This window comes from Phyllostomus hastatus, unplaced genomic scaffold (assembly GCF_019186645.2).
Source record: "Phyllostomus hastatus isolate PE091 unplaced genomic scaffold, TTU_PhHast_1.1 phas_contig_1106, whole genome shotgun sequence".
In the NCBI taxonomy this organism is placed as follows: domain Eukaryota; kingdom Metazoa; phylum Chordata; class Mammalia; order Chiroptera; family Phyllostomidae; genus Phyllostomus; species Phyllostomus hastatus.
Genome location: NW_025333522.1, coordinates 277376 through 296345, shown reverse-complemented (window position 1 = coordinate 296345; position 18970 = coordinate 277376). Strand labels below are relative to the sequence as shown.

Sequence of the window (18970 nt, the reverse complement as noted above, 5' to 3'; positions counted from 1 at the left end):
TTATGTTGTTACACCTGAAACTAGTATAATATTTTATGTCAACTATAAATGAAAACTGAATTTTGAAGAAATTATAATTCATCATCTTAATAGAATGAAAGAAAAAACACATAATCATAAGAATAGATGCAAAAAAGCACTTGGCAAACTACAATATTCTTTCATAATAAAAATTCTTAAACAATTGGTTGTAGAAGGAACACACTTCAACATAATAAAGGCAATATATGACAAAATCAGTTAACAAAATCAATGGTGGAAAATGAGAGCTTGTTTGTTTTTATTTTTTTATTTAGAGAATACTTTATTAGTTTCTGTAATCAAACCCATGTGCATTGAGACTGTACATATTTAATACAGTGTGTTACCCCTGTACAAATGGAAAAAAATTATATTGAACATTTCTAGAACTGTGCAGCTGTTAATTTCTGTATAATGCCAACCCAACACGGTAAAACTAGGACAGTTTTTCCAAAGTTGACAGCACAGTTAAAGTTTCCAAAAATTCAAATTATATATTATATGTATATATACTTATTTACATAAAAATACCAATAGCAGTACATTGTGCATCAATAGCAGCAATAGCTTTTCCAGGTTCTACAGTCATCTGAACAAAATTATAGACATTTAGCATACTCCATTAAAAGAAAAGGCAAAAAACAAATCTCCAGAAAACAGCAAAGTTCTATTACTGTTGTGGTACTATCACAGGTGGGCACAGGTAACCAGGTTCTTAGTGATCGGGACAAAGAATTGAATGGAACACCCAGAGTTTATAGCAGAGAACATGGGAGCAGGACAACTTCAAGCAGAGATTGACCTCATGGGCTGGAGGGAGTCTATTCTTACAGGGCGGATCCTTCCTGGCTGGTTTTGGTGGGCTTTGTATTGAGTATGTACAAGTAGTTGTATTACTTTAAAGCTACCACTCCTTCTCCTGGGGTCTCCCTGTACTAGGCTCACCTTTCCCTTTGCCAGAGAATTATACCTCTCCATGTTAGAGATTGGTGAAAAACAAAGGAGTTATTTATTCAAGTTATACAGACTAAAAGTAATGACTTAATGTCTTCGTCAAAATCCCAAAGTCCCTTAAAACACCCATAAACACACACAGTCCTTCCTTCCCCCTTTGCCCAGTCTGGGGTACCGTATCTCAGGGAAAGAAATAGAAGTCCGTGGCTCAGGCAGCTCCCTGTTCTTCCCAGTAATCCGTGCTTGGCTGGTAGACCTTCCTCGGTTCCCAGCACCATCGGCTGTGTTGCCAGGATCTCCAGCTAAAGCTGCGTGATGATTCTTTGCTAAAGCTGCATCGTGATTCTTCTCATGGCTGCAGGGCAGGGGGTCCCCCTGTGCCAAAAGTACGTGGTTCTCCTTACATGGCTGCAGCCATGTGCTTCTCTTCAATGGCTGCCCAATCTGGGTTTAAATATCCTTCCAGCTTTACTGGGCTCCATCATGAGTCTGTGCACAGGTGGCCCCATGTCGTGGAGCCAATCATCTCCAAGCTCTCACGCAGGCACTGTAACTAGGGGGAGTTGCCTCCCAGTTACATCTTGGGGGGAAGTTCCTTCCATCCCCCTGGCTCAGAGCATGGCCACAGCTATTTAACATATCTATGCAACCAGTTAAAGGTTATAGATGTGTTAAATGACCACACCAGAGGTTAGCTGCAAAGGTTAGTTGCTATGCAAAACAGCTCTGAATGGCCCTACTCCATGTGTCCCTTCCCCCAACTCACACCTGTTGTGGTGGAGGGTGAGGACATCCTATATATCTTTCTAATATTTCCTGGACACCTTGAGCTCTGAACGCCATTACAAATCCTTCTTTTAGGGGACCCTCTGGCTGCACCCTCCTACAGTACCTGGCATCATTTTTATTAGCATCTCCATCATCATCTAGAAAGAAAACATTCTGGAATAACATCATTAGAAACAGCTCTGACCAAGTATGGTCATGATAACACATTGTAAGCAGGGATATGGTTTACAGTCACAGGGCTATGATACAGTACTGTCCTACAGCTAGAATACTAGAGGGTACAATGACAAAGGCATTATTTGAGACTTGATTTTGTTTTCCCAGCAGAGGGCCTGGCCAGAAGATATGCATCTTTCTTCAACAGAATTTCCTTTCATTAACCATACGGTTCTAGGTACTCACTGCTCTTCATGAATATCAGGTAAAAACTGTTTTAGAAAGATCAAAACAAAACAAAACAAAACACGCCCCCTGCACCCCACCCCACAACTCCCCATTGGATTCATACAAAGATGACGGAGTGGAGGTGAGCAAGACTCGTCCTAACTAGTATTCACCAAAGCTGCTGCATCTGAGTGGTCAGGCTCCACGAAGCAAGGAGCTCAGCCACACTTCAAAGCTTTGGGCCACAACCAAAATAGCACCATTCCAACAGAAGTAGTAGTCAAACCCTGCCCACTGGGGTATGTTCAGGATGCTGATGTCACTATTTCACCGTCGTTCACTAATCCAGGATGAGGGGGAGACCTGTTATGATACTTTCTGTTCGACTCAATTACCACGTTATCAAAACAGCAAGCTGCCAGGGTCAGAAACACTGGCAGTTCCTGACTGCATCCTTCCTCTTCCCCCCACTCACCCCTCCCTCAGGCCCTGCAATAAACCACAGCCTTTTAAGATTTTGTTTCTTCTTCAGTTTTTGATGGCCTGAGGTTTGATGGGTCTAGTTCAAACAGGTTTGGTGACCAGGGTGGGTGTGCGGGAGGGGCTTTTCTTCTACCTTTTTCCTGATAGACACCAGGAACATTGGCCAGTGTTTCTGGACATCACTGTCCACCTTCCGGGTCTTGCTGCCTATCTTTTTGCTCTGTTGCAGTTCAGAGAAGCACTGTGTGGACTGAAGAATCTCTGTTCTCCGCTTTGCATTAAAGAATGAGAAACAACTGAAAACACTGCAGTATCACCAAAGCCTGTCAGTCACTCTCAATTTGAATTATTTCACCAATCACCAATCAGCTTTCCCTATGCTGGTTGGACCCAAACCAAAAGGACATCGATCTTTTAATGGATAGATTGCTTCCTATCTCTGAAAACATTCCATGTGATTTTTTTTAATATTTGAAAAGAACAGGACCACCTCCCACCACCTTTTCAAAGTTTACCCTCTTATAAAATAATAAAATAAGAGTTGCTGTTGGTTTGTATCTTGTCTGAAACAAACCTTATTGATATCAAACTTTATTTAGGAAGCCTGCTTGCAAACTTGAAAACATATACAAAACACTTAAAACTTGTAGTTATCAACATGTGGTCTAGTATAAAATGAAAAGGAAGCACTTATATTGTGGCCTTACCAACACCTAAGACCAAATGTCTTGTGGCTGAGTTCTCTTCCCACAGTTCTGTTCTGCAGGGGAAGAACATCAGAAATTATAAGTAACTACAACCTCACTGGTTCACTGAATTCTGAGAGCTCCTACCACACTCTTAACTGGTAACATAATCATCTCATTTTAATGACTATGCAGCCCAAATATATACCTACAAATATATACCTATGATAATTTGTAAATTATCATATTGTAACATCAGTTTCTACAACTCTTGCATGTTAAAAAAACCCACATGTTCTATGGGTCCTTGGCACAGTCCCAAACTCTGAAGCAATTTTCAAGAAATTTGTGCCGTTCTCCACCCCATTATTAAGCTACAATACCATTTCCAACATGGGAATTTATGAAAAGTCAAGTGCCAAGGAGCTAGGAACAGAACTGGAAACCAATGGCAAACAGTATCCAGAGATGTTTACACACACACTAGTATCTGTAACAGTCACGGACAGAAATCCCAGGCACACAGCTTGCAGGAAAAGCAGGCTATACGTAACAAGAATCTCACCACAGGGCAGTCTTTAAATTTGATTACTCAGGATCAGAAACAAGGGATATCAGCCCAGAAAGGGACTTTAGCTGGTCAAACTAATTGTCTATAGGATTATCATAAATATGCTTCCAGTTCAGAGGAAAGCCCAACAGCCGCCATTTCCCTGTTTGAAAGCAGTACTCTTTTCTTTGTTTAACTCTGATCTGATACAGGTCAATGACAAAACAGGAAAAATGATGAAGACCTCTCAAATCAAACCTAAGTAAACACAAAGATAAATGGTTCAGCTGCCTGCACAAGCAGACAGGTAAGGTTTCTGCTACAAAACTCCACACAGACTCCTATAGGCACTCTTCTTCATCAGCAAAACCCCTGGGCTTTGTGCCTTTCATTGTGAAGGATCCCAAAGCACTTTTTTGAGTTCTTCATCTACAACTACACAAACTACTGTGGAATATAACCACTTCAGGTGGCAGGCAAAAAAGAGCATGAAAACAGTTTGAGAAAAATATTGGGCTTGGATGACTCATGAGAGAAGGAAAATCAAGTCAGGTAAAACATGTCTTACTAATCAAAGTTTTCACAGAACCGTGATTTATATATTGAGCTCGGTGAAGGGGTGGGAGAGAAAAACAAAGAAAGAAAATGGGGAAGCTTGTAAAAGTCCATATCACTTTTTTTGCTCTTCTAAAAAATGTAGCAACTAAACTCAGAAATCCCTCAAATATTTATTTTATAAGCAATTCATTTGACCACAGAGTTTAAAATGTTAACTTGCTGACAGTGACCAGAGGGGAGAGGGGAGGGAATTTCAGGGGAATTTCAGGGGAAAAAAGGAAGGGTTCACAGGAACAAATATTAAAAACACATGGACAAAAACTAGGGTGGGTGGAAACAGGAGGGAGGTGGGGAGGGATGGGTGGGTGGGCTAGGATGGGAGTAAAAGACAGAAAACTATTTGAACAATTAAAATAAAATAATAATAAAAATAAAATGTTAACTTGTTTGTTGACAATGATGGAAAAGAACAAACAAAAAGGGAAAAAAGGTGGGGGTGACAGGGAGACAAATAATAATAATAATAATAATAATAATAATAATAATAATAATAAAGGAATGACTGAGAGTAGCCAGCTTGGTCAAGCCTCTTGAGACAAGGAGGTCAGTAGTCCTGGATGTGTGGTTATGGGCCCAGAGCATCAAAGACATGGTTCAAAGGGTCATTCTGGCAGCTGCCAGCATTATACTAATCTTCATGTCTTGTTCAGCCTTCAGTGCAGCCTGGGCCTGAGTGCCACTGGCTCCAGCCAGCAATCCACAAGGACCCCTGGCTACATGTGGCACACAAGCATGGCTCATGAGGCCTATGGTCAGTGGAGGAAGCATCTGACTGTCCAATGCCATTGGCAGTCTCTGAACAGGAGCTGGAAAGGTGTTAGTATGTAGGGCTCTTACCAATGTAGAGACCAGGTTAGGCTGAGAGAGAATATGCGTGAAAAAAACAAAACATACAACATAAAACTGTTAAAAATTTTTTGCCTATTAGACCAGTTGGCTCATCCCAGAGTAGATCTGCCAGGAAAAGGAAGTATACAAATTGTGCTACCCTAGCACCTGGACTAGGACTGACAGGCCCCGCCACGGAGACTCCAACTTGTGTCTCTGGAAGACCATGCTATGGCGCTTCAGGTACCAAATCTGAAAGGGAGACAGGGAAGCTATTACTTAGGATATCTTTTTAAAAAAGATGTAATTGCAGAAAAAGCATACACCTATACCAAACATAATCAGAAAATAAGTTTAAAAACTGCTAATTTGACAATACGTGTTTTCTCAGGTACCCATTCTAGTTTGTGAATGTTCTTATCAATATTAGTCAGTCCTTCTGTTTGATCAGCAAAGGGAAGCAAGGCTAACATTTTTATACATATATTAAAATACCTTTTGTAAAATTTACTTCATCTACACAGTTACCTTAAAATAAAAAGGCAAGCAAATAAAAAAACTTGGAAAACTCTCAGCACTGGGACTTTTCTCTGAAAGTCAACTTCTTCAAAAAGATAAAAAGAACAGAATTCAAATTATCAGAGCTGGATTACTGAAGATGGCAATGAGGTAGGTGGGAGTTGAAACCACTTGCTCATGCTCCCAACTGGGACACCTAGCTGATCTCCTGAAGGACAGAGTGAACAGCCAATGGAGTCCTAGCTTATATGAAGTTTGGAAGCCAAAATTATAGAGGACATTGAAAAACAGAGAGTAAGGAGATTGTGTTGGGACAGTGAGGTTCCTGGGACCTGCACAGGGACCAAGGCTGCTTTGGTCCCTGGCCTGGTGCCTGGTGTTGTGGTCAGAAGCTGCCACAGAAGTTTTGGAGAGTTGGATCAGCAATTGTAACTCTGCAGCTCCCTCCCCTCCCAGAGCAGAGAAGGCAGCCCTGCAACAGAAAAGACCTGGATGCTTGAAGTCACTGGGGGGCGAGGGGGAGATGCAATGGCAGATGCATAGTAGCAGTGTTTCCCTACTGGGACTGTGGTTGCCAGCTAGGACATTACCAGAGAAATTGGAAAGCCAGGTGACGCCTGGAGAAGAATTGGGCCATGGCGGGCCCTCACCCAGATTACTCTGGAGTGGTCATAAAGTTGGGCTGTGTGAAAAGCCAATGCTTGTTAAGAAGGCAGGAGCAAACAAGACGAATTTACCAAAAAAAAAAACAAAAAACAAACAAAAAAGCCCTCTCAGCCACTATGCGTAGTTTGTATTCTTTACTGTCACTATATCTCACCATCTAACCTCACACAACTGCTGTTTTCTAGATTCAAATCACATTCCTTCTCCCATCTAATGAGAGTCTTACCTCTTTTTCACCTTTTATAAAAAGAGGCTAGTTAGGTGAAATATCACCCAAGTATTTTTCCCAAGGATCTCCTATCTGTTTTTATACTTGTTGGTACTTTAAATCCCATATAATACTCTCCTGCTGTCTCAATCCATTTTGCCTACACCCTGCCACTGATCACATACAAGATTAGGTGGGAGTTGTGAAAACCAGTAAACCCATTGGAGGAGAGAACCAGGCATCAAAGGAACCACAAACAGTTAAAGCCCAAGTACAATAAGAGAGCCCACATGACCAGCAAAAAGGGCAACCCTAGAGCATCCAGGCAAAGAGATCAAAGAGACCACACCACTAAATCCCACTAAACTCCTACCACAGAAGTTCACCTTACAAAGACAGCTAGCAAAGAAAAGCATAAGGAAACACAGAAACAAACTGAAGGAGGCACCTAAAATGGGGAGACAAAAAAAAAGAACCAGCAATCAAAAGGAATGGAAGACTTCCCATTAAAAGAGCTAAATGAAAAGGAGGCAAGCTATGAGATATAGAATTCAAAAGGAGGGTTATAAGGATGCTCAAGGAACTCATAGACAACTACAAGGAACTGAGTGAGAACTACAACAGTATGAAAAAGGAAATAGAAACTATAAACAAGAACCAAGAAGAAATGAAGAATATAATTTATGAAATAAAAAACACACTAGAAGGAACTATAAGCAGGCTTGATGAAGCAGTGGACCGAATTAGTGAGCTGAAAGACAATATAGAAAGAAGCACACAGATAGAGCAGCTGCACAAAAAAAAAAAAAAAAAGACTAAAAAAATATGAAGATAGCTTAAGGGAACTGCAAGACAACATAAAACACAAAAACATTCAAATCATAGGATACCAGAAGGAGAAGAAAAGGAGAAGGGATAGAAACACTGTTTGAAAAAAATAATGACAGAAAACTTTCCAAACTTGGAGAGGAGAAAAGCCATGCAAGTTTAGGAAGCACAGAGGGTCCCAATCAAGATGAATTCAAAGAGGTCTACTCCAAGACACATCATAATTAAAATGCTAAGTTTTAAAGACAAAGGGAGAATTTTGAAAGCAGCAAGGGAGAAACAAGAAGTTTCTGTAAGGGAGCTCTGAAACGGCTAGCAACTGATTTCTCAACAGGCACAATACAGGCCAGGAGAGAATGGCAAAAAATATTCCAAGTAATGAAGAGCAGAGGCCTGCAACCAAGACTACTCTACCCAGCGAGGCTCTCAATTAAAATGGAAGGTGAAATAAGGAGTTTCCCAGACAAAGGAAGGCTGAAAAAATATACCTCATCAAACCAGCACTGCAAGATATGCTAAAGAGGCTGCTACAAGAAGAGGAAGGAAAAGAGTGAGAGAGAGGAACACAGGTACAAAGGGGGAAAATGAGTAAGTACCTATCAATAACAACCTTAAATGTTAATGGATTAAATGCTCCAATCAAAAGACATAGGGTAGCTGAATGGATAAGAAAACATGACCCATACATATCCTGCCTACTAGAGACCCAGCTCAGAAAAAAAGAACTACACAGACTGAAAGTAAAGGGTTGGAAAAAATATTTTAAGCAAATGGACAAGAGGAAAAAAGGTGAACTAGGAATACTTATATCAGACATAGACTTCAAAACAAGGTCCATAAAAAGAGACACTGAAGGACACTCAATAATACTCAAGGGAAGAATCCATCAAGAAGACATAAATATTGTAAATACCTGGTGGGCGTAGCTCAGTGGATTGAGCGTGGGCTGCAAACCAGAGTGTTGCAGGTTTGATTCCCAGCCAGGGCACATGCCAGGGTTGCAGGCCACAGCCCCCAGCAACCACACATTTATGCTTCTCTCTGTCTCTCTTTCTCCCTCCCTTCCTTCTCTAAAAATAAATAAATAAATCTTTTAAAAAAATACACAAATATTGTAAACATATATGCACCCAACATAGGAGCACCCTAATATATAAGGAAAATCTTGGAGGACTTCAAGAAAGATATAGATAGAAACATACTTATTGTAGGGCATTTTAACACCCCACTGTCAACAATGGATAGATTTTCCAAACAAAATATCAAGGTTATTGAAGATTGAACAATGCCCTAGATCAAATGGACTTAACAGATGTTATATATATATATAACCTTTATATATATAAGGTTATATATATAACCTTAGGACAAAATATATTTATATATATATATATAACCTTTCATCCCAAAGAAGCAAAATAAGCAAAATACACATACTTTTCAAATGCACATGGAACATTTTCAAAGATAGACCACATGATAAAACACAAAATCAGCCTCAACAAATTCAACAAAACTGAAATCATATCAAGTATTTTCTCGGACCACAAGGGCTTGAACCTGGAAACCAACCTCAAGTAAAAAACTCAAAAACACTCAAATTCATGAAGATTGAATAGTATGCTATTAAACAATGAACGTGTTAAAAATAAGATCAAGAAAGAAATAAAAAAGTTTCTGGAAACAAATGAAAATGAACACACAACAGTCCAAAACCTATGGGACACAGCAAAGGCAGTCCTGAGAGGGAAGTTCATAGTGATGCAGGCCTACCTAAAAAAGATAGAAACACTTCAAATAAACAACCTAACTCGACATCTACAAGAACTAGAGGAGCAACAAACAAAGCCCAGAGTGAGCAGAAGGAAAGAAATAACCCATATCAGAGTAGAATTAAATGACATAGAGACTAAAACAACAATCCAAAGGATCAATAAATCCAGGAGCTGGTTCTTTGAAAAGATAAACAAAATCAACAAGCCCTTAAGCAGACTTATCAAGAAAAAAAGAGAGGGGACCCAAATAAACACAATCAGAAATGAAAGAGGAGAGATTATAACTGATACCACAAAGATACAAAGTATTGTAAGAAATTACTATGAACAACTATATGCCAAGAAATTTTAAAACCAAAGTGAAATGGAGAAATTTCTAGAAAAATATAATCTTCCAAAACTGAATGAAGAAGCAGAAAATCTGAACGACCAATAATAGCTGATGAAATCGAAGCAGTAATCACTCACTCTTAGTGTAAACCCTAATCTGGGGCATCATACTTGACCTCCTATTCAGATCCTCCTACAATGTGCTACATTTGTCAGTTTCCCATATCTTCTACCTTCTCTTGGCTGCCATCTTTAGTCAGGCCAAGACTTCCTGTGACACAGGAACTTCTGAAGAAGGTATTCACCTCCCCTGGCTATGTCATGAGTTCCTGAATACTTTCAGAATTGTGTAGAAACCTTTTGCCCAGGGTGGTAGCCCAGCTATTAGCTTGCCTTTTTGTTAGGCAAAGTATCTTAAGCTCTATCATCAGCTTCCCCTATCCCCCAGTTGAGGTTTGTAAGGTTTTCTCCTCTTTTTTGGTGCCTCCTCCACTTTGCACCCCATTACAAAATGAGTAAACATCTGTCATTTTGCTAGGTATTATTCTGTCTCCTCCAAGGGGGTAGTATCATTTTGTACTTTCTCTAGTAATGTGTGAATGTTGTTTTCACACAGCTCCACCAAGAGGAATTGTTGTCCAACAATGGGGTGTATATTCATCTGACGGGTGAGAAACGGTCTTTCAGTGTAGTTTCAATTTGCATTTCCAACTGATACTTATCATTTCTCTCTGCCACTGCCCAGTCTTAATTACCCTGGACCTTAGCCAGCATTGCAACTAGTCTAGCTGCTTTCCAAGAGACCTTTGTCCCTGAGGGGTGTGAGCCCTGGTGGCCTTGTCTTTGTCAGGCCAAGAATGCCTCAGTGGCCCCTGCAGTGTTATTAACGACACAGAAGCACCAAGATGCATCCTAGGGGATCCCCTGAGATCCAGACCTTTTCCCTCTCTCCATGAAGTATCAGCAAACCTGTCTCTTCATGAAAATCAGGGTTGATTATACTCTCCCACCACCATAAATACATTTTGCCTTATGAACCACTGGTGTCAGGATCCAGAATGACCAAGTGGTGGTTGTAGCTTCAGGTTACATAGAACTCTCCTGTGTCTCTCATTGGAAGAACTCTCCCTTCCCTGGGAACCAGAGCTTCTTTCCAACAGAGCTTAAAGTTGTAGGAACACAGAGCAAAACTAATTCAAATGAGTTGCAATAGCAAAAAGGGCCTCTCCTCCTTCCATTTTGGCCCTTGGACCCCTGTATTCCAACTGATGGAGACAGCACCACGTAACAGCCATTGATTCAACACATATTCTACATCCTCCAGGATGGGACCCAGGCCAGCACCTTCACGGAGCCTTTCAGACCAAGTACGTCTAGGTGACATATTCTACAGGTCAACCAGTGGATCCTGAAAAGAATCATTTCCCACTCCATTTTGAAAGGGGCTGATGTAATCAATTTGCTTGATCCTCTCAAGGCACAAAGTCACACCAGGGACTCAGTGGGTGGCAAGTTGGATAATGGGCAGCGGCAATAGCTGGACCAGCCTCAGTGAGCAGGAGCCCATGTTGTTGGGCCCATGCACAGTCTCTATCCCCACCACTGCAGCACCCCATTCACGGGTCCACTGCGCCAGTACTGGAGTGGCAAAGGACAGAAGCTGGCTGATACTCACCAGAGAAGCCATCCTGTCCACTTGGCTATTGAATGCTTCCTCTGAGCAGGATGCTTCCTCATGGGCACTGATATAAGACAAACATCTTCACACACAGTGCTCACTCCTTGTAGGTCCCCCCACAGGCTTCTTCCCTCACCTTCTCATGGTGCTTCTTTTAAGCCCCTGACCAGCCAGCCAGTGATTCACCACTGTTCAGAAATGCATACTCTACCTTAGGCCACTTCTCACTCTACAAAATGCTGACAACTGAAAGCAATGCTGAGAGCTCTGCCCACTAGGAGGATTGTCCTTCTATACTGTCTTTCAGGGCCACCCCTGCCTGGGGCTATCAGGCAGTAAAAGTTCAGTTTTGGCTCACACCAACCTGTAGGTGAGCCTCTCCATCCAAGAACCAGGCCTGGATGTCTTCTCTCTCCATTACCTGGTCACAGAGGAGCCCCTCTGAGCCCTAAGTGTGAGCTGCCGGAAAGGCACCAGTGCAACAGATTATGTGACATGGGGCTCTGAGCTACCTGCTCATGTAACTTATTGGTGTCTCCTAGACCTCCCAGGCCTGAATGTGCCCCTACTATCTTACAATGGAAAGGAATTATAAGTGCCTGCCTCACTTTGTTAGACTAGACTTCCAGTTCAAAAAAACATACCCAGCTCAAAAAGAAAAAATACCCAGCTCATGGCAGGAAGCACCTGTCTCATAATCACTTGGTATCTGTCTGCTGGTCAGTCTCTATAGGTACCAGTAGTCCTTTAGGAGCTGCATTGTGAATGTAGAGTTCTCTGATGCAGAAGGCATGGCTGAGCTAGAGGGTCTGTGCCATGTATCCCCTACTGGGGCTTGTCAGAGACTCTACTCAGCATCCCTAACTCCATGGGATGTCTCTAACACTATAGTGAAGGGACAGAGCAGCTCTACTGCAACCTGGTCCCACTGCAGAGCTCTTCCTTCTTCTGGGCTTCATTTGAAATTGTTAGACTACTGACTCCCTGACAAAATGGATTGGGACAGTATTCTCAAATACCACCTCCAAAATCCAAAGGACCTATAAAATATGTATGTGTTACTCATTAATAAGGACCATAAAGAATGATAATTTGGTTTTTACTTCAGAAGGAATGTCCCAGCATGCCTCACACTTAGACCCCCCTAAAGCCTTCACCTAAGGAGAAGGCTCTTGAATATTTGTAGTTTATCTCCTATCTTCTAGCACATATGTGCCTTACTTGGGCTTTCAGATTAATACCATATTCTCATTTACCAGGTCCCATTAGTATGATGTCATCAATGTAGTGAACCAGAATGATGTTCTGCAGAAAGTCAAGATGACCAAGGTCTTTGTAGCCTAAATTATGAAAGAGAGCAGGAGAGTTATCATAGTCTTGGGGCACAACTGTGAGCAGATATTACTATTTCCATATATGTGTGAACTGCTTCTGGTTCTCCTTACTAATGAGGGTTGAAAAGAACACATTGACAGAGTTAAAGCTGAGTGCCAGAGGCTGTGCTGATTTATCTCAATAAAGATACTACATCCAGCATATGAGCTACAATAGGGCTACGATTTGGGTCGCATGATAACCACATGATCCAAAATGATTTGAATGGTTCCTGACAACACTAATATGACAGGATGAAATGAGGGATATAATGGGAGCCACCACCCCTATAAACTTTAAGATTTCAAGGAAGACAGTAATTTCTGAGCCCAAATAGACAGCCATCAGTGATTCAGGAGCTGAACCGTTGTTCTGGTTTGAAGCTATTAGATTTTGGGCATGGTTGTGATGTAGCAAAAGCTGAACCAAATTCGCAGGGTGGGAATGGAGAAGAGAGCTCTGAACAGGGCACAACAATTTGGAAATCATACGATGGCAACTGAAGTCAAAGGAATCAATGAGACTGTCCTGGAAAATCATGTAGAGTAAGTACAGCATGAGGCCCCGGGAGTCATCGTTACCACACTCAGTCCGATGATTCTACCTCAGAAAATGGCACTGCCACCCACCCAGGCACCACATCACACCCTGAGACCTGAGCCTTTGGCAGCACACATCACGCCCTTCATCTCTCCTTCTGGAAGCCTAGATGCCAGCAAAAGGGGACTTTTGGATGCTCCCAAACATGCTACACTCTCATCTTCCCACCATGCCATTGCCCATGCATTTTCCTCTGTCTGCAATGCTCTTTCCCACCTCTTCTTCATATATTTAACTGCCATTTCAACTTTCAATGTCACTGCTTCTGGGGAGCCTTCCTTGACCACCTCTAAGCAGAAGTTAGACTTTCTTCCTCCCATATCTCTCTGCACACAGTTCATAGCACACATCACTAAGATAATTGTTTTATCTCTGCCAGCCCTTCATATCCTCCCCCATGACTATGCGGCCCTGAAGAGCATGGACTGTGCCTTTATGTCTGTAGGCCTCTTGGTTTATCTGTATTTTGCCTTTGCATAACGTGCTTCCATGTATAATGCACACCCACATTTTTAGCACAAGCTTTCAGAAAAAAATCTTTTGTTTAAATTTATTTCATTTTTTTATTTATTTACATTTATAAACAAAACTGATTATCATATTCCAGGGTATTATTTTGCATACAGATATCATTATTGCTTTCTCAAGTTACACTTTTAATGCATAAGCATAAATAAAAATTAAAAACATTTATATAGATACAGAATTAGTACTACCCATGTATAATGCACATCATTGTTTTTTCCTCAAAATTTGAGCAGGAAAGTGTGCATTATACACACAAAATATGTTTCATATAATCAAGAACTTAGAGCAGGTCCATGGCCTGTTAGGGACCCAGGGCAAGCAAAGCTGCCCTGAGCTCCACCTTCTATCTCTGCCCTCCACCTCCACCTCTGACCTCTACCCTCCATCCCTGCCCTCCATCCACAGCAGGCAAGGAAGGGAAGTTCACCTGAGCTCTGCCTCCCATCCACCCACCCCTTCCCTGACACCGGTTCCTATTGGGAACCACCAAATATGTTGGGGACCACTGACTTAGAGTGTCTCTCTGGGAACAAATAACTCTGAGCAATGTCTAGTTTGGGATCAGGAGATTTCACAATGGCCAGTTTGAATGGCAGGTCGGATTAATTTCTTTCTCTCTTCCTTTAATAGAATGCATAGCAATTACTGTTAAAGAACGAGTGCAACACCAATTCTCAAACTATTTTTCTGCCATGGTGGGTAGCTCAGTTGGTTAGAGCAGTGGACCCCAATGATTTTGGCACCAGGGACCCGTTTCTGGGTTTGGATGCGAGTGAAGGGGTTGGAGGAGATAGGGGGTGGTGACAGGAGGTGGAGCTCAGGTGGTAATAAGAGCAAAGCTTGGCTGGCTTGCCTACTGCTCACCTCCTGCTGTGAGCCAGTTCCTAACAGGCCATGAAATGTACAGTTTCATCCAGAGGTTGGGGATATCTGGGTTAGAGTGTCAACCTGATATGCAAAGGTTGCAGGTTCATCTATGGTCAGGGCACATACAAGAATCAACCAATGAATGCATAAATAAATGGAACCAAAAATCAATCTCTCTCTCTCTCAAGTTAATAAAAAAAATTTTAAACCATTTTCCCTTTGTCCCCTTAACCATAGTGGCTCTTTTCTAAATAACTCTTTAGAAAACCTAAAGAGTTGTTTTCTCAGGCATCCTTATATTTAGTGTGGCCAATAAGGTGAGGCAGAAGTCTGCTATAGGTTTCTAGGGAAGCTTTTGCTATTCTGACCTAAAGGACACTGGGCTGACCTCACCCTTTTCTTCCATCTTCCTGCCTGAAAAATGATGTGAAGCCTGAAACTTCATCATTTACCTTGTACTTGAGGCAACAAGCCATCATATTAGTGTGACAAAGCAGAGAGCCACCAAGAGCCTCTGAGCCTCTGATGGCACCTTAGAAGCACTGCCCCAGCGGTGGGCTGACCACCTGCTGACCTCTTCTTATGTGAGATTAATTAAGTAATTGGACTGTTTAAGATAGTACTCGTCAGCTGTTCTGTTGCAGAGCAGAAAACAATCCTACCTGAGACCAACAACAAAGTGCAGTAGGAGCTGCCAGGAGATGGCTCTGAGTCAAGGTGGTGTGCTAGGACCAGTATTAAAAATAAGCTAATAATTTTATGAATAGATGGAAACAATTTTTAAAATTTTTATGTATTTATTTTTAGACAGAAGGAAAGAAAGGGAGATAGAGAGAGGAAGAAACATCCATGTGCAAGATAAACATGGATTTGTTGCCCCTCGCACACCCCCTACTGGTGACCTGGTTCACAACCCAGGCATGTGCCCTAACTGGGAATCAAACAGGTGACCTTTTGGTTTGCAGACTCGTAGCACTCAATCCACTGAGCCATACCACCAGGGCAAGCGTTTGTTTGTTTGTTTGTTTGTTTGTGTGTTTGTTTGTTTCAATTCAGCTCTTGGTGCTGTGGGGAAGCCTTGAAAGCAGAAATATAGGCTCTATTCTTAAAGGGTTTACAATAAAATGGGAAATGATTTTATGAAATGCTATGCTGCACTGTGTGCAGTGGAGAGCTGAATTTCATACAGCTATGGGGAGAGGACACTCTGCAAAGGGAAACAGCTCCAATGAGGAAACTTTCCTGGTAGATGAGGGGCTTGAACAGGTCCTCAGAGGATGAAAGGGATTTTGATGAGCCCATCTGGATCTCTCCTGAGAGGTGAGTGAGCTAGGGGTAACCTGCTCACACCAGCACGCAGTTCACGGTAATTCAGTATTAAATGCCATTCTGGTCCTCCATACAAGGGATTTAGAGAAATGTTTCTCTCCCTCTCACATTCATTTATTCAACCTGTATTTATTGAGCCTTTACAGTCAATGAGCAAGTACTTTGGCTACAACTGTGGGCAAAACACATTCAGTACCTGACCTGAGAAACTTCTGTTCCAATGAGGAAGACAGATGACAAAGAAAGAAAAACACAGGGATGCAGGAGGCAGGATGAGCAAACTCAGAACTGGGGAGCTCCCTCCCTTGTTCTAGGCCTCTGCCTCCCCAGAGGGGCTGCACATCCGACTCTTGCTGCAAGCAACCCAACAGGCGACCCTGCTGCCTGGAGTACCTGGGGGAGCAGTGGCCTCAGAGGACACCTGCTGTGGGGGGCTGGGTGTGGCTTGGTGCCCAGGCCATGCCTGCAGCCTGCAAGCTTCTGCCCACCCAGGTTGATGTCCCTGTACCCCCACCCCCAGCCCCTTTTCCACCTCACACGGACTTCCCTCACTCTTCCTGATGTGGGCTACCCTCACCCCAGAGCACACGCTCTGGCTACGCCATTCTGCTCTATTTCCAGGGAGAAGCACTGCTCCCTCATCCTAAAGGGCCCCTCATTTCCTCCTCTCCTCTGAAGCCCTCCTCTTCCTTGTCCAGAGCTGAGTGATCACACAGTCGATCATCCCAAACAGGGACACTGAAGAGGGAAAAGGGGCACTGCCAGTCATCACATCCGACAACACACAGGCCAAGGCAAGTGGTCTCCAGTCCAGAGCCCAGTGCTGATGGCTCAGGCTCCACACTGCCTCTTTGACTGTTGCCTCACCACTTCCCAAACTGTGTGCTGTAGGACACCTGGGAGACATATTCAGGGCTTCACAAAAACAAAAGGAAACTAAACATTCCACACTGAAATAACTTTCAGAATCTCTGAGTTAACCCAAGATAAACAGATTTCCTTAGTGCAGGACTCCCCCAAATTAATATGCACAGGTAAGAGGAGAGCATGGCAGGTTTCCTGAGCCCATTAGACCTTGGAATCCTTGAGCAGAGAGCACCTGATAGAAGTGACACACTTTCAGAAATACTGTCTGACACCAATGGAATTGTTCCCAAAGCTTAATCTTACCTCCGTCCTAATTTCAGTGTGAAGATATGAACAGCAGGATGCAGTTGGTTCACAGCCAGCTTTGCCTCTTTCCTGGGGACCATTTTATATCAGGACGCTCTGGCTGCAGGCAACAGATAGATAAGACCTACGTCTTGTGGTTCACACAGCAAAAACTCCTGAGCTGAGCACTTCCGGGACCCCAGTGTCCTCAAGGACCCAGGTCTCCTCCATGTCTCCACCCTGCCACCTTCATTCGGCATGTTGCCCTCTCCTCTCAGGGGCACTGGACGGCTGCAGCTGCTCCAGGCCCAGCACAGAGAAACCAAGACATCTATCAAAGAAAGACTTGTCTTCCTGTATATGTCTTACCTTTTATTCTTAGCAAGGAAATAGTTTTCCAGATACACCCCCATCTCCATTTGACATCGCTGTGTAAGTCTTCTCCCCAGGTGTCAGTGGTTAGCAGGGTGACAAACCATCCCAGTCTGCCTGGGATGGACAGATTTTTGGGGACTTAGCACAACTAGTGCTAAAACTGGGACATTCCTGGGCAACTTAGATAAGTTCATAACAGGGCATTACACTGCCTAAATCAGTCATTGAATATCAGAATGGAATTGCCATGATTAGCTTAGACTAGGCAGGATTTATACCCTGAAGCAAGAGAGAAGGCCAGCTTTCCTGAGCATGGAATAATGAATACCCAAACAAAACCTACCTTCTTACAGTAAGGAAGAACAGGGAAATCTGTTGGATAGGCTTTCAGTAAGGCTGCCTTAATATCAAGTACAGTGATAATTCTCTCCTTGTAACATTGTGATGATTATGTACAATGACATATGACAGTGCCTCACCTAGACAACCAACACAGCAGCTTTTTATCAAGCACTTGTCAGTACAAAGCACTGTGCCCAAGGCATAACAGGTACTGTCACTACATCTACATAAGATTTAGGGAGACAGGGATGTAAATTCCATATTATGAATATTCATAAGGCATCAAAAATTAAGTGATCTGCCCAAGGTCACACAGTTGGTAAGGGGTAGAGCCAGGTCTCAAATCAAACCAAGACTGTCTGACACCATGATGCTGTCTTACTCTCTCCACCCTGGCCTCACACAGCTGTGCATCTCATGTTCACGTCCCCTCCTTTAATCTCCGGCACCCGGCACCAGGCCCAGCAGACAGGAAGTGTTTACTAAATCCTTTTTCAATGAGTAGATGGTAACAGCAGATATTCCTGCAGCCATTATGATTTACAAAGAACTTTTGCCTGAATTTAGGATTTTCTCCCCCATATCTGGTCCTCTTCCAGTGATCATTCTAGCAAATGGCACCAACATCTTACTTACTTGCCCAAATTGGAAAACTAAGTCACCATCAACCCCTCTCTCCCCACTCCCACACATCATAGGGCATCTCCCCAACCCACTATCAAGGGCATCTCTCAAATCTGTGCATTCCTCTTCATCCTCCATGACCTTGGCCCATGTCAGCATCATGTTCTCACAAGCACTGCTGAAGTGGTCTGCCCACAGCCCACTTTCCATCTCTGGCCTCTTCTCCATGCTGCAGCCGGAGTGGTTCTCTGTTTCTGATCAGGTCACCTGCCTACTGAAAACCATCACTGTTCATTTCTTTTGGGATAAAGCCCAAACCCCTTGCCACTGCCTGGTGTCTGCCTGCCTTCCTTGCCTCACCGTGCACCATCCTCTCTCTCATACTATCCCAGCCACCCTCGCCCCAACTGACCTTCCTGAAGTCCCTTCTTCCTGTTGTGCTTCCACCTGCCATGGGATCTT

General features: G+C 42.8%; 1 pseudogene; it reads right to left on the bottom strand.

Annotated features, from left to right (window-relative positions):
- LOC123816915 overlaps positions 1 to 18736 on the bottom strand; it is a 33830-nt pseudogene extending 15094 nt beyond the window's left edge.
- Between the last annotated feature and the right edge of the window lie 234 nt (positions 18737 to 18970).